We start from the raw sequence: 16969 nt of genomic DNA, 5'->3' as shown, positions 1-16969 counted from the left end.
TGCAGCAATGCTTATTCAATACCGCCAGCAGATGGAGACACTGGGGGATAATTTTCTAAGGATTTATACTGATTTTTCCTGTCTGAATTTGTCGCACAGAAAGTTGCAGGCCAAATATGTGTGACATTTCTGCGACTTTAGCTTCTAGAGCATTTTTACAACATTATACATAGGTGCTGAATACATAAAAAGCGACTGTTCAGCGACAGACAAGTCGCATCGGCTGAAAGTAGGCCAGAATGTCAGTCCATGTTGGAGCAGGTTTAGATACAGTCTAAAGCATAGATCTCAAAGTCTGTGCACAGAATTTAGCAAGGGCCTCGCACCTTCTGATGCATCAGGTAGGTGCACTATAGCATAGCCTAACCCTCTGTACTTTGGTCTATATTGATGCGGGACATAGACAGCCAGCTGATGACCAATCCATTAGTGCAATGGATGGCTGGAAGCATTTGTCTTTGCCTTTGCAATACCACAGAAGCAATGCATGGTCAATGTACAGCAATGACACACCTGTGTGAACAGCCAGGAGACCCCCCCATGTTATGTTACATAGTTACATAGTTAGTACGGTCGAAAAAAGACATATGTCCATCAAGTTCAACCAGGGAATTAAGGGGTAGGGGTGTGGCGCGATATTGGGGAAGGGATGAGATTTTATATTTCTTCATAAGCATTAATCTTATTTTGTCAATTAGGAACATTCAGCACCCACCCGCTATCAAGGCAGCTGCCTATCATGTCATGCCCTACCTGCACAGGTGTGCTGGCTACTCAAATGATCCAATTAAGGAGGCCATTTAGTCAGCAGCAGCAGAAGTCCTGTGCCTGGACGCTCCAACAGCGGCCAGACACAAGCAGAAGCAGCAGAAGCAGCAGCAGCACCACCTTTTGTTTTTTGGCTGCAGCAGCAGCAGCAGCAGCAGCAAGGCCCACAGGGCTGGCTAGCTGGCTAGCCAGCAAGCAGGTAGCAATGAAAGTAGGAATCTCTCTTTTTAACCCTGTAAGGGGGTGGTGCACTGTACCCGAAGATACTGCCATATCGGGTCAATGCATAGGGCGACGGAAGCAAGCTTCGAAATCGGCCCCCGTTCTCAAAAATCCATTTAATATATGGTCCCCAGATAGGGGACGTATCAGATATTAAACTGATAAGAACAGATACTACACTTGATCTTAGCCAAAAGGCCGAGAAGCGATAACCGTGAAAGGGGCGGGCCCAACAAGGTCCCCTTCATGGGCACTATCACTGCTTGCTGTCAGGGAGGCTGCCAGACAATTTTCCATGCACACTCTGGGCTGGGGGGCAGTCAACCACCAGTACACACAGCAGAACCTAAACCCATACCATTATTGCTAAGCAGCAAGACAGGGGCCCATTGCACTCCCACGGGGCCTTTTTAAATGCAATCCATAACCCGGATTTGCCAGGAACCCTTCTTACTCCTCCTACTTGCATGTGACACTGGGCTTAGGATCTGCATAGGAAACACACACACAAGCACACACCTACCTTTGTTGCCTGCAGATGCCTCCTTGGCTGTCCCCAAACGGTATCAAACCAACACCCACGGGAAGCTGTAAGCATAGAGGACATGCCTGCACCCCATTGGACTTACCTGTGTGGGTTAAATCCGGGTTATTTGACAACCTATGGCGGTGATGGTTCTGCTCAGGCAGAGCAGTGCTGATGCTCCTCATAAAGCTGTCGCTGCTGTGAAGGTTCTAGGTGACATCACAATCCCTATGGTTACATACACGACAAAGCTGGGTTGTTGTTGTTTACACTCTGCAAGGCCTGTGGAAGTGAGTGACATCATAGCACTGTAGTTCTGAGGGTTCTAGATGGATGCAACAATCTCCTGTTGCTTCTATGAAGGCCATAATAGACGACATCACCAAACAGCTCCATAGTCACATACACAGCAAAGGAGAGATGTTGTTTACACCTAGTGATGTCAGTGGTATTGAGTGACATCACAGCACAGTGCTAAGGCTCCTGGGCCTGGACACAGCAGCGGCTGCAATATCTCAACGGAGAATACGTTTATATATATGTGTGTGTGTGCGCGTATATATATATATATATATATATATATATATATATATATATATATATTTCTCCGCCGAAATCACTTTTAAACCCATTTCCACCTTTTTTTCCCTTCTCTTCCTCTTACTTTTTTTTCACGTTTTTTTACGTTTTTCTCCTTTTCGCCTCTTTTCTGGGCGTATTATTCTTCTTTTTCTTCTTTTTTTTCGTCTAATGCATACCCCATCAGTGCAGCAATGCTTATTCAATACCGCCAGCAGATGGAGACACTGGGGGATAATTTTCTAAGGATTTATACTGATTTTTCCTGTCTGAATTTGTCGCACAGAAAGTTGCAGGCCAAATATGTGTGACATTTCTGCGACTTTAGCTTCTAGAGCATTTTTACAACATTATACATAGGTGCTGAATACATAAAAAGCGACTGTTCAGCGACAGACAAGTCGCATCGGCTGAAAGTAGGCCAGAATGTCAGTCCATGTTGGAGCAGGTTTAGATACAGTCTAAAGCATAGATCTCAAAGTCTGTGCACAGAATTTAGCAAGGGCCTCGCACCTTCTGATGCATCAGGTAGGTGCACTATAGCATAGCCTAACCCTCTGTACTTTGGTCTATATTGATGCGGGACATAGACAGCCAGCTGATGACCAATCCATTAGTGCAATGGATGGCTGGAAGCATTTGTCTTTGCCTTTGCAATACCACAGAAGCAATGCATGGTCAATGTACAGCAATGACACACCTGTGTGAACAGCCAGGAGACCCCCCCATGTTATGTTACATAGTTACATAGTTAGTACGGTCGAAAAAAGACATATGTCCATCAAGTTCAACCAGGGAATTAAGGGGTAGGGGTGTGGCGCGATATTGGGGAAGGGATGAGATTTTATATTTCTTCATAAGCATTAATCTTATTTTGTCAATTAGGAACATTCAGCACCCACCCGCTATCAAGGCAGCTGCCTATCATGTCATGCCCTACCTGCACAGGTGTGCTGGCTACTCAAATGATCCAATTAAGGAGGCCATTTAGTCAGCAGCAGCAGAAGTCCTGTGCCTGGACGCTCCAACAGCGGCCAGACACAAGCAGAAGCAGCAGAAGCAGCAGCAGCACCACCTTTTGTTTTTTGGCTGCAGCAGCAGCAGCAGCAGCAGCAAGGCCCACAGGGCTGGCTAGCTGGCTAGCCAGCAAGCAGGTAGCAATGAAAGTAGGAATCTTTCTTTTTAACCCTGTAAGGGGGTGGTGCACTGTACCCGAAGATACTGCCATATCGGGTCAATGCATAGGGCGACGGAAGCAAGCTTCGAAATCGGCCCCCGTTCTCAAAAATCCATTTAATATATGGTCCCCAGATAGGGGACGTATCAGATATTAAACTGATAAGAACAGATACTACACTTGATCTTAGCCAAAAGGCCGAGAAGCGATAACCGTGAAAGGGGCGGGCCCAACAAGGTCCCCTTCATGGGCACTATCACTGCTTGCTGTCAGGGAGGCTGCCAGACAATTTTCCATGCACACTCTGGGCTGGGGGGCAGTCAACCACCAGTACACACAGCAGAACCTAAACCCATACCATTATTGCTAAGCAGCAAGACAGGGGCCCATTGCACTCCCACGGGGCCTTTTTAAATGCAATCCATAACCCGGATTTGCCAGGAACCCTTCTTACTCCTCCTACTTGCATGTGACACTGGGCTTAGGATCTGCATAGGAAACACACACACAAGCACACACCTACCTTTGTTGCCTGCAGATGCCTCCTTGGCTGTCCCCAAACGGTATCAAACCAACACCCACGGGAAGCTGTAAGCATAGAGGACATGCCTGCACCCCATTGGACTTACCTGTGTGGGTTAAATCCGGGTTATTTGACAACCTATGGCGGTGATGGTTCTGCTCAGGCAGAGCAGTGCTGATGCTCCTCATAAAGCTGTCGCTGCTGTGAAGGTTCTAGGTGACATCACAATCCCTATGGTTACATACACGACAAAGCTGGGTTGTTGTTGTTTACACTCTGCAAGGCCTGTGGAAGTGAGTGACATCATAGCACTGTAGTTCTGAGGGTTCTAGATGGATGCAACAATCTCCTGTTGCTTCTATGAAGGCCATAATAGACGACATCACCAAACAGCTCCATAGTCACATACACAGCAAAGGAGAGATGTTGTTTACACCTAGTGATGTCAGTGGTATTGAGTGACATCACAGCACAGTGCTAAGGCTCCTGGGCCTGGACACAGCAGCGGCTGCAATATCTCAACGGAGAATACGTTTATATATATGTGTGTGTGTGCGCGTATATATATATATATATATATATATATATATATATATATATATATTTCTCCGCCGAAATCACTTTTAAACCCATTTCCACCTTTTTTTCCCTTCTCTTCCTCTTACTTTTTTTTCACGTTTTTTTACGTTTTTCTCCTTTTCGCCTCTTTTCTGGGCGTATTATTCTTCTTTTTCTTCTTTTTTTTCATCTAATGCATACCCCATCAGTGCAGCAATGCTTATTCAATACCGCCAGCAGATGGAGACACTGGGGGATAATTTTCTAAGGATTTATACTGATTTTTCCTGTCTGAATTTGTCGCACAGAAAGTTGCAGGCCAAATATGTGTGACATTTCTGCGACTTTAGCTTCTAGAGCATTTTTACAACATTATACATAGGTGCTGAATACATAAAAAGCGACTGTTCAGCGACAGACAAGTCGCATCGGCTGAAAGTAGGCCAGAATGTCAGTCCATGTTGGAGCAGGTTTAGATACAGTCTAAAGCATAGATCTCAAAGTCTGTGCACAGAATTTAGCAAGGGCCTCGCACCTTCTGATGCATCAGGTAGGTGCACTATAGCATAGCCTAACCCTCTGTACTTTGGTCTATATTGATGCGGGACATAGACAGCCAGCTGATGACCAATCCATTAGTGCAATGGATGGCTGGAAGCATTTGTCTTTGCCTTTGCAATACCACAGAAGCAATGCATGGTCAATGTACAGCAATGACACACCTGTGTGAACAGCCAGGAGACCCCCCCATGTTATGTTACATAGTTACATAGTTAGTACGGTCGAAAAAAGACATATGTCCATCAAGTTCAACCAGGGAATTAAGGGGTAGGGGTGTGGCGCGATATTGGGGAAGGGATGAGATTTTATATTTCTTCATAAGCATTAATCTTATTTTGTCAATTAGGAACATTCAGCACCCACCCGCTATCAAGGCAGCTGCCTATCATGTCATGCCCTACCTGCACAGGTGTGCTGGCTACTCAAATGATCCAATTAAGGAGGCCATTTAGTCAGCAGCAGCAGAAGTCCTGTGCCTGGACGCTCCAACAGCGGCCAGACACAAGCAGAAGCAGCAGAAGCAGCAGCAGCACCACCTTTTGTTTTTTGGCTGCAGCAGCAGCAGCAGCAGCAGCAGCAAGGCCCACAGGGCTGGCTAGCTGGCTAGCCAGCAAGCAGGTAGCAATGAAAGTAGGAATCTTTCTTTTTAACCCTGTAAGGGGGTGGTGCACTGTACCCGAAGATACTGCCATATCGGGTCAATGCATAGGGCGACGGAAGCAAGCTTCGAAATCGGCCCCCGTTCTCAAAAATCCATTTAATATATGGTCCCCAGATAGGGGACGTATCAGATATTAAACTGATAAGAACAGATACTACACTTGATCTTAGCCAAAAGGCCGAGAAGCGATAACCGTGAAAGGGGCGGGCCCAACAAGGTCCCCTTCATGGGCACTATCACTGCTTGCTGTCAGGGAGGCTGCCAGACAATTTTCCATGCACACTCTGGGCTGGGGGGCAGTCAACCACCAGTACACACAGCAGAACCTAAACCCATACCATTATTGCTAAGCAGCAAGACAGGGGCCCATTGCACTCCCACGGGGCCTTTTTAAATGCAATCCATAACCCGGATTTGCCAGGAACCCTTCTTACTCCTCCTACTTGCATGTGACACTGGGCTTAGGATCTGCATAGGAAACACACACACAAGCACACACCTACCTTTGTTGCCTGCAGATGCCTCCTTGGCTGTCCCCAAACGGTATCAAACCAACACCCACGGGAAGCTGTAAGCATAGAGGACATGCCTGCACCCCATTGGACTTACCTGTGTGGGTTAAATCCGGGTTATTTGACAACCTATGGCGGTGATGGTTCTGCTCAGGCAGAGCAGTGCTGATGCTCCTCATAAAGCTGTCGCTGCTGTGAAGGTTCTAGGTGACATCACAATCCCTATGGTTACATACACGACAAAGCTGGGTTGTTGTTGTTTACACTCTGCAAGGCCTGTGGAAGTGAGTGACATCATAGCACTGTAGTTCTGAGGGTTCTAGATGGATGCAACAATCTCCTGTTGCTTCTATGAAGGCCATAATAGACGACATCACCAAACAGCTCCATAGTCACATACACAGCAAAGGAGAGATGTTGTTTACACCTAGTGATGTCAGTGGTATTGAGTGACATCACAGCACAGTGCTAAGGCTCCTGGGCCTGGACACAGCAGCGGCTGCAATATCTCAACGGAGAATACGTTTATATATATGTGTGTGTGTGCGCGTATATATATATATATATATATATATATATATATATATATATATATTTCTCCGCCGAAATCACTTTTAAACCCATTTCCACCTTTTTTTCCCTTCTCTTCCTCTTACTTTTTTTTCACGTTTTTTTACGTTTTTCTCCTTTTCGCCTCTTTTCTGGGCGTATTATTCTTCTTTTTCTTCTTTTTTTTCGTCTAATGCATACCCCATCAGTGCAGCAATGCTTATTCAATACCGCCAGCAGATGGAGACACTGGGGGATAATTTTCTAAGGATTTATACTGATTTTTCCTGTCTGAATTTGTCGCACAGAAAGTTGCAGGCCAAATATGTGTGACATTTCTGCGACTTTAGCTTCTAGAGCATTTTTACAACATTATACATAGGTGCTGAATACATAAAAAGCGACTGTTCAGCGACAGACAAGTCGCATCGGCTGAAAGTAGGCCAGAATGTCAGTCCATGTTGGAGCAGGTTTAGATACAGTCTAAAGCATAGATCTCAAAGTCTGTGCACAGAATTTAGCAAGGGCCTCGCACCTTCTGATGCATCAGGTAGGTGCACTATAGCATAGCCTAACCCTCTGTACTTTGGTCTATATTGATGCGGGACATAGACAGCCAGCTGATGACCAATCCATTAGTGCAATGGATGGCTGGAAGCATTTGTCTTTGCCTTTGCAATACCACAGAAGCAATGCATGGTCAATGTACAGCAATGACACACCTGTGTGAACAGCCAGGAGACCCCCCCATGTTATGTTACATAGTTACATAGTTAGTACGGTCGAAAAAAGACATATGTCCATCAAGTTCAACCAGGGAATTAAGGGGTAGGGGTGTGGCGCGATATTGGGGAAGGGATGAGATTTTATATTTCTTCATAAGCATTAATCTTATTTTGTCAATTAGGAACATTCAGCACCCACCCGCTATCAAGGCAGCTGCCTATCATGTCATGCCCTACCTGCACAGGTGTGCTGGCTACTCAAATGATCCAATTAAGGAGGCCATTTAGTCAGCAGCAGCAGAAGTCCTGTGCCTGGACGCTCCAACAGCGGCCAGACACAAGCAGAAGCAGCAGAAGCAGCAGCAGCACCACCTTTTGTTTTTTGGCTGCAGCAGCAGCAGCAGCAGCAGCAAGGCCCACAGGGCTGGCTAGCTGGCTAGCCAGCAAGCAGGTAGCAATGAAAGTAGGAATCTTTCTTTTTAACCCTGTAAGGGGGTGGTGCACTGTACCCGAAGATACTGCCATATCGGGTCAATGCATAGGGCGACGGAAGCAAGCTTCGAAATCGGCCCCCGTTCTCAAAAATCCATTTAATATATGGTCCCCAGATAGGGGACGTATCAGATATTAAACTGATAAGAACAGATACTACACTTGATCTTAGCCAAAAGGCCGAGAAGCGATAACCGTGAAAGGGGCGGGCCCAACAAGGTCCCCTTCATGGGCACTATCACTGCTTGCTGTCAGGGAGGCTGCCAGACAATTTTCCATGCACACTCTGGGCTGGGGGGCAGTCAACCACCAGTACACACAGCAGAACCTAAACCCATACCATTATTGCTAAGCAGCAAGACAGGGGCCCATTGCACTCCCACGGGGCCTTTTTAAATGCAATCCATAACCCGGATTTGCCAGGAACCCTTCTTACTCCTCCTACTTGCATGTGACACTGGGCTTAGGATCTGCATAGGAAACACACACACAAGCACACACCTACCTTTGTTGCCTGCAGATGCCTCCTTGGCTGTCCCCAAACGGTATCAAACCAACACCCACGGGAAGCTGTAAGCATAGAGGACATGCCTGCACCCCATTGGACTTACCTGTGTGGGTTAAATCCGGGTTATTTGACAACCTATGGCGGTGATGGTTCTGCTCAGGCAGAGCAGTGCTGATGCTCCTCATAAAGCTGTCGCTGCTGTGAAGGTTCTAGGTGACATCACAATCCCTATGGTTACATACACGACAAAGCTGGGTTGTTGTTGTTTACACTCTGCAAGGCCTGTGGAAGTGAGTGACATCATAGCACTGTAGTTCTGAGGGTTCTAGATGGATGCAACAATCTCCTGTTGCTTCTATGAAGGCCATAATAGACGACATCACCAAACAGCTCCATAGTCACATACACAGCAAAGGAGAGATGTTGTTTACACCTAGTGATGCCAGTGGTATTGAGTGACATCACAGCACAGTGCTAAGGCTCCTGGGCCTGGACACAGCAGCGGCTGCAATATCTCAACGGAGAATACGTTTATATATATGTGTGTGTGTGCGCGTATATATATATATATATATATATATATATATATATATATATATTTCTCCGCCGAAATCACTTTTAAACCCATTTCCACCTTTTTTTCCCTTCTCTTCCTCTTACTTTTTTTTCACGTTTTTTTACGTTTTTCTCCTTTTCGCCTCTTTTCTGGGCGTATTATTCTTCTTTTTCTTCTTTTTTTTCGTCTAATGCATACCCCATCAGTGCAGCAATGCTTATTCAATACCGCCAGCAGATGGAGACACTGGGGGATAATTTTCTAAGGATTTATACTGATTTTTCCTGTCTGAATTTGTCGCACAGAAAGTTGCAGGCCAAATATGTGTGACATTTCTGCGACTTTAGCTTCTAGAGCATTTTTACAACATTATACATAGGTGCTGAATACATAAAAAGCGACTGTTCAGCGACAGACAAGTCGCATCGGCTGAAAGTAGGCCAGAATGTCAGTCCATGTTGGAGCAGGTTTAGATACAGTCTAAAGCATAGATCTCAAAGTCTGTGCACAGAATTTAGCAAGGGCCTCGCACCTTCTGATGCATCAGGTAGGTGCACTATAGCATAGCCTAACCCTCTGTACTTTGGTCTATATTGATGCGGGACATAGACAGCCAGCTGATGACCAATCCATTAGTGCAATGGATGGCTGGAAGCATTTGTCTTTGCCTTTGCAATACCACAGAAGCAATGCATGGTCAATGTACAGCAATGACACACCTGTGTGAACAGCCAGGAGACCCCCCCATGTTATGTTACATAGTTACATAGTTAGTACGGTCGAAAAAAGACATATGTCCATCAAGTTCAACCAGGGAATTAAGGGGTAGGGGTGTGGCGCGATATTGGGGAAGGGATGAGATTTTATATTTCTTCATAAGCATTAATCTTATTTTGTCAATTAGGAACATTCAGCACCCACCCGCTATCAAGGCAGCTGCCTATCATGTCATGCCCTACCTGCACAGGTGTGCTGGCTACTCAAATGATCCAATTAAGGAGGCCATTTAGTCAGCAGCAGCAGAAGTCCTGTGCCTGGACGCTCCAACAGCGGCCAGACACAAGCAGAAGCAGCAGAAGCAGCAGCAGCACCACCTTTTGTTTTTTGGCTGCAGCAGCAGCAGCAGCAGCAGCAAGGCCCACAGGGCTGGCTAGCTGGCTAGCCAGCAAGCAGGTAGCAATGAAAGTAGGAATCTTTCTTTTTAACCCTGTAAGGGGGTGGTGCACTGTACCCGAAGATACTGCCATATCGGGTCAATGCATAGGGCGACGGAAGCAAGCTTCGAAATCGGCCCCCGTTCTCAAAAATCCATTTAATATATGGTCCCCAGATAGGGGACGTATCAGATATTAAACTGATAAGAACAGATACTACACTTGATCTTAGCCAAAAGGCCGAGAAGCGATAACCGTGAAAGGGGCGGGCCCAACAAGGTCCCCTTCATGGGCACTATCACTGCTTGCTGTCAGGGAGGCTGCCAGACAATTTTCCATGCACACTCTGGGCTGGGGGGCAGTCAACCACCAGTACACACAGCAGAACCTAAACCCATACCATTATTGCTAAGCAGCAAGACAGGGGCCCATTGCACTCCCACGGGGCCTTTTTAAATGCAATCCATAACCCGGATTTGCCAGGAACCCTTCTTACTCCTCCTACTTGCATGTGACACTGGGCTTAGGATCTGCATAGGAAACACACACACAAGCACACACCTACCTTTGTTGCCTGCAGATGCCTCCTTGGCTGTCCCCAAACGGTATCAAACCAACACCCACGGGAAGCTGTAAGCATAGAGGACATGCCTGCACCCCATTGGACTTACCTGTGTGGGTTAAATCCGGGTTATTTGACAACCTATGGCGGTGATGGTTCTGCTCAGGCAGAGCAGTGCTGATGCTCCTCATAAAGCTGTCGCTGCTGTGAAGGTTCTAGGTGACATCACAATCCCTATGGTTACATACACGACAAAGCTGGGTTGTTGTTGTTTACACTCTGCAAGGCCTGTGGAAGTGAGTGACATCATAGCACTGTAGTTCTGAGGGTTCTAGATGGATGCAACAATCTCCTGTTGCTTCTATGAAGGCCATAATAGACGACATCACCAAACAGCTCCATAGTCACATACACAGCAAAGGAGAGATGTTGTTTACACCTAGTGATGTCAGTGGTATTGAGTGACATCACAGCACAGTGCTAAGGCTCCTGGGCCTGGACACAGCAGCGGCTGCAATATCTCAACGGAGAATACGTTTATATATATGTGTGTGTGTGCGCGTATATATATATATATATATATATATATATATATATATATATATATATTTCTCCGCCGAAATCACTTTTAAACCCATTTCCACCTTTTTTTCCCTTCTCTTCCTCTTACTTTTTTTTCACGTTTTTTTACGTTTTTCTCCTTTTCGCCTCTTTTCTGGGCGTATTATTCTTCTTTTTCTTCTTTTTTTTCGTCTAATGCATACCCCATCAGTGCAGCAATGCTTATTCAATACCGCCAGCAGATGGAGACACTGGGGGATAATTTTCTAAGGATTTATACTGATTTTTCCTGTCTGAATTTGTCGCACAGAAAGTTGCAGGCCAAATATGTGTGACATTTCTGCGACTTTAGCTTCTAGAGCATTTTTACAACATTATACATAGGTGCTGAATACATAAAAAGCGACTGTTCAGCGACAGACAAGTCGCATCGGCTGAAAGTAGGCCAGAATGTCAGTCCATGTTGGAGCAGGTTTAGATACAGTCTAAAGCATAGATCTCAAAGTCTGTGCACAGAATTTAGCAAGGGCCTCGCACCTTCTGATGCATCAGGTAGGTGCACTATAGCATAGCCTAACCCTCTGTACTTTGGTCTATATTGATGCGGGACATAGACAGCCAGCTGATGACCAATCCATTAGTGCAATGGATGGCTGGAAGCATTTGTCTTTGCCTTTGCAATACCACAGAAGCAATGCATGGTCAATGTACAGCAATGACACACCTGTGTGAACAGCCAGGAGACCCCCCCATGTTATGTTACATAGTTACATAGTTAGTACGGTCGAAAAAAGACATATGTCCATCAAGTTCAACCAGGGAATTAAGGGGTAGGGGTGTGGCGCGATATTGGGGAAGGGATGAGATTTTATATTTCTTCATAAGCATTAATCTTATTTTGTCAATTAGGAACATTCAGCACCCACCCGCTATCAAGGCAGCTGCCTATCATGTCATGCCCTACCTGCACAGGTGTGCTGGCTACTCAAATGATCCAATTAAGGAGGCCATTTAGTCAGCAGCAGCAGAAGTCCTGTGCCTGGACGCTCCAACAGCGGCCAGACACAAGCAGAAGCAGCAGAAGCAGCAGCAGCACCACCTTTTGTTTTTTGGCTGCAGCAGCAGCAGCAGCAGCAGCAAGGCCCACAGGGCTGGCTAGCTGGCTAGCCAGCAAGCAGGTAGCAATGAAAGTAGGAATCTTTCTTTTTAACCCTGTAAGGGGGTGGTGCACTGTACCCGAAGATACTGCCATATCGGGTCAATGCATAGGGCGACGGAAGCAAGCTTCGAAATCGGCCCCCGTTCTCAAAAATCCATTTAATATATGGTCCCCAGATAGGGGACGTATCAGATATTAAACTGATAAGAACAGATACTACACTTGATCTTAGCCAAAAGGCCGAGAAGCGATAACCGTGAAAGGGGCGGGCCCAACAAGGTCCCCTTCATGGGCACTATCACTGCTTGCTGTCAGGGAGGCTGCCAGACAATTTTCCATGCACACTCTGGGCTGGGGGGCAGTCAACCACCAGTACACACAGCAGAACCTAAACCCATACCATTATTGCTAAGCAGCAAGACAGGGGCCCATTGCACTCCCACGGGGCCTTTTTAAATGCAATCCATAACCCGGATTTGCCAGGAACCCTTCTTACTCCTCCTACTTGCATGTGACACTGGGCTTAGGATCTGCATAGGAAACACACACACAAGCACACACCTACCTTTGTTGCCTGCAGATGCCTCCTTGGCTGTCCCCAAACGGTATCAAACCAACACCCACGGGAAGCTGTAAGCATAGAGGACATGCCTGCACCCCATTGGACTTACCTGTGTGGGTTAAATCCGGGTTATTTGACAACCTATGGCGGTGATGGTTCTGCTCAGGCAGAGCAGTGCTGATGCTCCTCATAAAGCTGTCGCTGCTGTGAAGGTTCTAGGTGACATCACAATCCCTATGGTTACATACACGACAAAGCTGGGTTGTTGTTGTTTACACTCTGCAAGGCCTGTGGAAGTGAGTGACATCATAGCACTGTAGTTCTGAGGGTTCTAGATGGATGCAACAATCTCCTGTTGCTTCTATGAAGGCCATAATAGACGACATCACCAAACAGCTCCATAGTCACATACACAGCAAAGGAGAGATGTTGTTTACACCTAGTGATGCCAGTGGTATTGAGTGACATCACAGCACAGTGCTAAGGCTCCTGGGCCTGGACACAGCAGCGGCTGCAATATCTCAACGGAGAATACGTTTATATATATGTGTGTGTGTGCGCGTATATATATATATATATATATATATATATATATATATATATATTTCTCCGCCGAAATCACTTTTAAACCCATTTCCACCTTTTTTTCCCTTCTCTTCCTCTTACTTTTTTTTCACGTTTTTTTACGTTTTTCTCCTTTTCGCCTCTTTTCTGGGCGTATTATTCTTCTTTTTCTTCTTTTTTTTCGTCTAATGCATACCCCATCAGTGCAGCAATGCTTATTCAATACCGCCAGCAGATGGAGACACTGGGGGATAATTTTCTAAGGATTTATACTGATTTTTCCTGTCTGAATTTGTCGCACAGAAAGTTGCAGGCCAAATATGTGTGACATTTCTGCGACTTTAGCTTCTAGAGCATTTTTACAACATTATACATAGGTGCTGAATACATAAAAAGCGACTGTTCAGCGACAGACAAGTCGCATCGGCTGAAAGTAGGCCAGAATGTCAGTCCATGTTGGAGCAGGTTTAGATACAGTCTAAAGCATAGATCTCAAAGTCTGTGCACAGAATTTAGCAAGGGCCTCGCACCTTCTGATGCATCAGGTAGGTGCACTATAGCATAGCCTAACCCTCTGTACTTTGGTCTATATTGATGCGGGACATAGACAGCCAGCTGATGACCAATCCATTAGTGCAATGGATGGCTGGAAGCATTTGTCTTTGCCTTTGCAATACCACAGAAGCAATGCATGGTCAATGTACAGCAATGACACACCTGTGTGAACAGCCAGGAGACCCCCCCATGTTATGTTACATAGTTACATAGTTAGTACGGTCGAAAAAAGACATATGTCCATCAAGTTCAACCAGGGAATTAAGGGGTAGGGGTGTGGCGCGATATTGGGGAAGGGATGAGATTTTATATTTCTTCATAAGCATTAATCTTATTTTGTCAATTAGGAACATTCAGCACCCACCCGCTATCAAGGCAGCTGCCTATCATGTCATGCCCTACCTGCACAGGTGTGCTGGCTACTCAAATGATCCAATTAAGGAGGCCATTTAGTCAGCAGCAGCAGAAGTCCTGTGCCTGGACGCTCCAACAGCGGCCAGACACAAGCAGAAGCAGCAGAAGCAGCAGCAGCACCACCTTTTGTTTTTTGGCTGCAGCAGCAGCAGCAGCAGCAGCAAGGCCCACAGGGCTGGCTAGCTGGCTAGCCAGCAAGCAGGTAGCAATGAAAGTAGGAATCTTTCTTTTTAACCCTGTAAGGGGGTGGTGCACTGTACCCGAAGATACTGCCATATCGGGTCAATGCATAGGGCGACGGAAGCAAGCTTCGAAATCGGCCCCCGTTCTCAAAAATCCATTTAATATATGGTCCCCAGATAGGGGACGTATCAGATATTAAACTGATAAGAACAGATACTACACTTGATCTTAGCCAAAAGGCCGAGAAGCGATAACCGTGAAAGGGGCGGGCCCAACAAGGTCCCCTTCATGGGCACTATCACTGCTTGCTGTCAGGGAGGCTGCCAGACAATTTTCCATGCACACTCTGGGCTGGGGGGCAGTCAACCACCAGTACACACAGCAGAACCTAAACCCATACCATTATTGCTAAGCAGCAAGACAGGGGCCCATTGCACTCCCACGGGGCCTTTTTAAATGCAATCCATAACCCGGATTTGCCAGGAACCCTTCTTACTCCTCCTACTTGCATGTGACACTGGGCTTAGGATCTGCATAGGAAACACACACACAAGCACACACCTACCTTTGTTGCCTGCAGATGCCTCCTTGGCTGTCCCCAAACGGTATCAAACCAACACCCACGGGAAGCTGTAAGCATAGAGGACATGCCTGCACCCCATTGGACTTACCTGTGTGGGTTAAATCCGGGTTATTTGACAACCTATGGCGGTGATGGTTCTGCTCAGGCAGAGCAGTGCTGATGCTCCTCATAAAGCTGTCGCTGCTGTGAAGGTTCTAGGTGACATCACAATCCCTATGGTTACATACACGACAAAGCTGGGTTGTTGTTGTTTACACTCTGCAAGGCCTGTGGAAGTGAGTGACATCATAGCACTGTAGTTCTGAGGGTTCTAGATGGATGCAACAATCTCCTGTTGCTTCTATGAAGGCCATAATAGACGACATCACCAAACAGCTCCATAGTCACATACACAGCAAAGGAGAGATGTTGTTTACACCTAGTGATGTCAGTGGTATTGAGTGACATCACAGCACAGTGCTAAGGCTCCTGGGCCTGGACACAGCAGCGGCTGCAATATCTCAACGGAGAATACGTTTATATATATGTGTGTGTGTGCGCGTATATATATATATATATATATATATATATATATATATATATATATATATTCTCCGCCGAAATCACTTTTAAACCCATTTCCACCTTTTTTTCCCTTCTCTTCCTCTTACTTTTTTTTCACGTTTTTTTACGTTTTTCTCCTTTTCGCCTCTTTTCTGGGCGTATTATTCTTCTTTTTCTTCTTTTTTTTCGTCTAATGCATACCCCATCAGTGCAGCAATGCTTATTCAATACCGCCAGCAGATGGAGACACTGGGGGATAATTTTCTAAGGATTTATACTGATTTTTCCTGTCTGAATTTGTCGCACAGAAAGTTGCAGGCCAAATATGTGTGACATTTCTGCGACTTTAGCTTCTAGAGCATTTTTACAACATTATACATAGGTGCTGAATACATAAAAAGCGACTGTTCAGCGACAGACAAGTCGCATCGGCTGAAAGTAGGCCAGAATGTCAGTCCATGTTGGAGCAGGTTTAGATACAGTCTAAAGCATAGATCTCAAAGTCTGTGCACAGAATTTAGCAAGGGCCTCGCACCTTCTGATGCATCAGGTAGGTGCACTATAGCATAGCCTAACCCTCTGTACTTTGGTCTATATTGATGCGGGACATAGACAGCCAGCTGATGACCAATCCATTAGTGCAATGGATGGCTGGAAGCATTTGTCTTTGCCTTTGCAATACCACAGAAGCAATGCATGGTCAATGTACAGCAATGACACACCTGTGTGAACAGCCAGGAGACCCCCCCATGTTATGTTACATAGTTACATAGTTAGTACGGTCGAAAAAAGACATATGTCCATCAAGTTCAACCAGGGAATTAAGGGGTAGGGGTGTGGCGCGATATTGGGGAAGGGATGAGATTTTATATTTCTTCATAAGCATTAATCTTATTTTGTCAATTAGGAACATTCAGCACCCACCCGCTATCAAGGCAGCTGCCTATCATGTCATGCCCTACCTGCACAGGTGTGCTGGCTACTCAAATGATCCAATTAAGGAGGCCATTTAGTCAGCAGCAGCAGAAGTCCTGTGCCTGGACGCTCCAACAGCGGCCAGACACAAGCAGAAGCAGCAGAAGCAGCAGCAGCACCACCTTTTGTTTTTTGGCTGCAGCAGCAGCAGCAGCAGCAAGGCCCACAGGGCTGGCTAGCTGGCTAGCCAGCAAGCAGGTAGCAATGAAAGTAGGAATCTTTCTTTTTAACCCTGTA

General features: G+C 46.1%; 7 non-coding genes across 7 annotated transcripts; all 7 read right to left on the bottom strand.

The window, feature by feature from the left end:
• Positions 1 to 1009: 1009 nt before the first annotated feature.
• LOC130312883 (U2 spliceosomal RNA) lies at positions 1010 to 1200 on the bottom strand. Its single transcript, XR_008860945.1, has one exon. It is a non-coding gene; the product is annotated as a U2 spliceosomal RNA (small nuclear RNA).
• Positions 1201 to 3291: 2091 nt separating this feature from the next.
• On the bottom strand, positions 3292 to 3482 carry LOC130312881 (U2 spliceosomal RNA). The gene has a single exon (XR_008860943.1). It is a non-coding gene; the product is annotated as a U2 spliceosomal RNA (small nuclear RNA).
• A 2092-nt stretch (positions 3483 to 5574) lies between these two features.
• On the bottom strand, positions 5575 to 5765 carry LOC130312880 (U2 spliceosomal RNA). Its single transcript, XR_008860942.1, has one exon. It is a non-coding gene; the product is annotated as a U2 spliceosomal RNA (small nuclear RNA).
• Positions 5766 to 7854: 2089 nt separating this feature from the next.
• On the bottom strand, positions 7855 to 8045 carry LOC130312879 (U2 spliceosomal RNA). Its single transcript, XR_008860941.1, has one exon. It is a non-coding gene; the product is annotated as a U2 spliceosomal RNA (small nuclear RNA).
• Positions 8046 to 10132: 2087 nt separating this feature from the next.
• LOC130312878 (U2 spliceosomal RNA) lies at positions 10133 to 10323 on the bottom strand. The gene has a single exon (XR_008860940.1). It is a non-coding gene; the product is annotated as a U2 spliceosomal RNA (small nuclear RNA).
• Positions 10324 to 12414: 2091 nt separating this feature from the next.
• Positions 12415 to 12605, bottom strand: LOC130312877 (U2 spliceosomal RNA). Its single transcript, XR_008860939.1, has one exon. It is a non-coding gene; the product is annotated as a U2 spliceosomal RNA (small nuclear RNA).
• Positions 12606 to 14692: 2087 nt separating this feature from the next.
• On the bottom strand, positions 14693 to 14883 carry LOC130312876 (U2 spliceosomal RNA). The gene has a single exon (XR_008860938.1). It is a non-coding gene; the product is annotated as a U2 spliceosomal RNA (small nuclear RNA).
• Positions 14884 to 16969: the final 2086 nt, after the last annotated feature.

Source organism: Hyla sarda, unplaced genomic scaffold (genome assembly GCF_029499605.1).
Source record: "Hyla sarda isolate aHylSar1 unplaced genomic scaffold, aHylSar1.hap1 scaffold_1735, whole genome shotgun sequence".
NCBI lineage: Eukaryota > Metazoa > Chordata > Amphibia > Anura > Hylidae > Hyla > Hyla sarda.
The sequence above is the reverse complement of the archived record's forward strand: the minus strand, read 5'-3'. Positions and strand labels throughout refer to the sequence as shown.